Source organism: Crocodylus porosus, unplaced genomic scaffold (genome assembly GCF_001723895.1).
Source record: "Crocodylus porosus isolate Cpor-Errol unplaced genomic scaffold, CroPor_comp1, whole genome shotgun sequence".
NCBI classification, from domain to species: Eukaryota; Metazoa; Chordata; order Crocodylia; family Crocodylidae; genus Crocodylus; species Crocodylus porosus.
The window spans coordinates 36,765,888-36,769,406 of record NW_017728951.1 but is presented as its reverse complement, the minus strand read 5'-3'; positions in this window follow the sequence as shown (position 1 = coordinate 36,769,406).

The following is a 3,519-nucleotide window of genomic DNA, read 5'->3' as shown; positions in this document are numbered from 1 at the left end:
TGGGGCTGGTGATGATGAGAACACCTAGATGCCATCTGCAAGGCTTGGGCTGTGTTGTAGGGGAAGAATGGAGCCACAGATAGCGCTCCCTGGCATCAGGGCGGTAAATGGGCAGCCTCCCACTAATTAATTGATGTTAATTATTGACATCAAGGCATGGCGGGTGAGAACGCGGGTGGCTAGCCCAGGAAAAGGTGGGCAGGCCACTTGGAGAATGGCCCTGAGCAGGCTTCCTGTTACAGTCTTCCTAGTTGTTTATCCAAGTTTCTACTTCTTGTAAGCTTTCTTTTTGTGTTTTAGGTCACTGGGCGCATCTACTCATTCTATTAATGCACTCAAAAAACCTCTGGCAGTTTCTATCAGAGTTTATTACCCTCAGGTGCAGTATTTACATGTGTGCCCAAGACCACAGCATGTTGAGCTGGGGCAGTGCAACCCCAGCTGAGCAGGGACTCAGGGAAGGGAGAGGAAGGCGGAGGAGGGGAGCCAGGCAGCCTGCCAGCCCACAGCTGCTTCACCCTGGCTCAGTGTGCTGTGGAGGCAGCCCCCGCACTATAGCATCCTCATGCCCCAGTCACGGTCTACATGTGCATTGCAACATACTAAGTAACTCTGCCGTAGGATGGTACTTGTCCGGAACAGTACTATCATACAGCAAAGTTAATTAATTTACTGTGGCCTAATAGTGGCACTCACAGTGATGCTTTATGGTGGAGCTAATTAGTCAACTTGACATAGGTGTACATATAGATGCTGCCACTGAAGAGTTCCCTGCTAAGCCAAGCTGATCTTCTGCCATACTTGCTAGTCTTCCCGCACATACTTACCCACCTTTGCAAAGTGCTTTGAGATGCTCAAACAAAAAGCACCATATAAAAGTGCCAAGTACATTGTATTAGGGTCTAGTATTTTTCAGTTGGGATCTGGCCTTTGCCCTAATGTTTCGACCTTGGCCCAAAACCAGGAATCAAAATATTACCAAGAATCACCAACTGGTCGATCCCGATTGACCAGCCCCTGATAGTCAATCTCAGTCTGGACGGGGGCTAGCCCCTCCAGACTGAGATCAACTGCCAGAAGCTTTGCAATTGGGAGCGTCCAGGATGCAGTCCGGGAATGGCAGGACATATGAGCAGCAGGACACATGGCAGGATGCCAGGGCCAGGCTGGGTGAGTGGGATGATCCCTCTCCATGCTCCTTGCTACTAGGTGAGTGGGACTCTGGCCAAGCCAGGCCAGGGGAGGGTCAGAGCCCAGGAGGCTTGTCTAGGCATGCAGAGGGGCTCCCACTGCTGCATGCACCCTGGTAGAGGCCTGGGGGCCATGTGCTCCCATGATCTGTGTGCAGGGTGAGGTAGCTGCCACTGCTCTGGGCTTTGAATCCCGAGCCCTGCTGCAGTGCAGGGGACAAAGCCTGGGGCACAAAGCCCAGTGTGCAGCAGCAGCCGTCTTGCCCCCCCCACAAATGTCGGCCAGCTCGGGTGGCTGCAGCGATGGTGAGGGAGTGGGGCTGGAGCAGGGACAGGCCCTGAAGCCAAGGCGGGACAGCCCCACAAGCAGCTCATCCAGGGAAAGTGAGGGCATGCACCACGGGAAGGCACGGGGGACACATGCCCTCAGATCTGCATGCAGGGTGGGCTGCAGCTGCGGACTGGAGCCAGGCTCTTGCCAGCAGCGGGGCTAGGCCACCAGGAAGAGCCCGGCCTGTGGCAACGGTGCCGGCAGTGAGGCTACAGATGAGCTGCAGCCACTTGAAAATTTGCCATAGCCCCCCTAACCCCCACTCCCATTGCTGCCGCTGCCCATCCCAAGCACAGTATCAGTGCAGCTGGGAACACCGTGGCACAGTCTTCCCCTCTCTATGAGCATAGGGGCCGTGTGCCCAGGATCTGCATTGGGCAGGGTGGCTGCTGCTGTGGGCTATGGCTGGGAGCCTGTGCTGGGCTGTGCTGTGCTGGGGCAGGCTGCAGTGGCAGGCGGTGGCACTGGGGGGGTGGGCTACAGCCCCCCATAGCTCTTCTCCAACCGCCACCACCAGGACAGGGCTCTTCCCAAAGGCCCAGCCTCCCTGCCTGAAAGAGCCTTGCCCCAGCCCACAGCTGCAGTCTGCCCCACCCTTCCCCGCATCCAGATCCAGGGCCACATGCTCCCCTTGCCCTCCCTGCTGGGGGGTGAGCCCCCAAATAATTTTTTCTCCCTCTGCCTTGATCTGCCCCCACCCTTTCCCTCTCCACAGACTTACCTGCTGGGCCGGGGAGGGGGGCGGCACGAGGGGTAGATCTTGGGTTGCTTTTAAATTCCAAAAGAGTGAACTCCTACTGAAAAAGGTTGTAGACCACTGCACTAGACAAACATGGGCATCCTGGAATGGAGGCAACCAAGGCATCTACCTATCTAAAGTTCTTCATCTTGCAGCAAGAGGGTTGCCAGATGCCCCAAAGATCCTATAACATTTTAAGGTTGAAAAACTTACTGCGCATTTCCTTCAAGTTTGGGGACTTAATAAGCACATTGTGGCAACAGTCTCTGTAAGCCTTTCTCCATACACGAGGGAAGAAAATGGGAGACCATGCTAGAGACAGAGGGCATATGGGGACACACTGAACCCCTAAAGGAAAGGAGATCAGGGTCCCTGTCATGGTGGGGGTGGGGAATCAGAAAGCGGGACATAGCTAAGATGAGAGGTCCTGGGAGATGCACAGCCCCCTTCCCCCACAGCACAAAGGAGGGCTTTGCAGGGAGTCCCTGGAAGCCTGGAGAAGAGGAGGTGCATGGGGAGCTTGTGGAAGGGACGACTTTAACAGAAGAGACTTAAGTGGGCTGAGCTCTTGTTGGAAACACTTTGGGGGCGGGTTGGAGTGGAGGTTCCAGGTAAGCAGGCTTTGCTGCATATAATTCTTATAAATAGTTACATAACCAGGACACTTTTATGCCCTCTTCTCCCCAGGGGCAGATGCCAATCTAGGCCTAACAACAGTCACAGAAACCACTCTCTGACTTGTTCCCTGTGATAATGTTTCATTGCATTAGGTAAGTGCTGTCCCCAGATAAATACTCTAGTTCTATAACTGTTCTGTTGCATGGGTAGCTGACTGGACTGGAGAAGAATGAGTGAGAATCTGAGGCCATGTCCACACAAGCAAGAGTGTGTATTTACTTGGGGACAACTAGCATTGGGACACCTTGTGCTGCCACTAGTTGTCCCTGGGGAATGCCTGTGCTATGTGGCATGCAGCAGGTTTCCCCAGGTGGAGTAGAGGAGGCTTGGGCCAGTACTGGGCTGGCTCCAGCAACCTTACCTGGATTCCTAGGGCTCCTGGGACGAGACTTGAACCTGTTCAGCCTCCACAAGAGACGGCTGAGGGGGGATCTAGTGGCCTGTTACAAACTAGTCAGGGGGGACCAGCAGGCACGGAGGGAATCCCTGTTCCCCCAAGCACCACCAGGAGTGACCAGGAATAACGGTCACAAGCTGGCAGAGGGTAGGTTTAGGTTAGATATCAGGAGGCGCTACTTCAC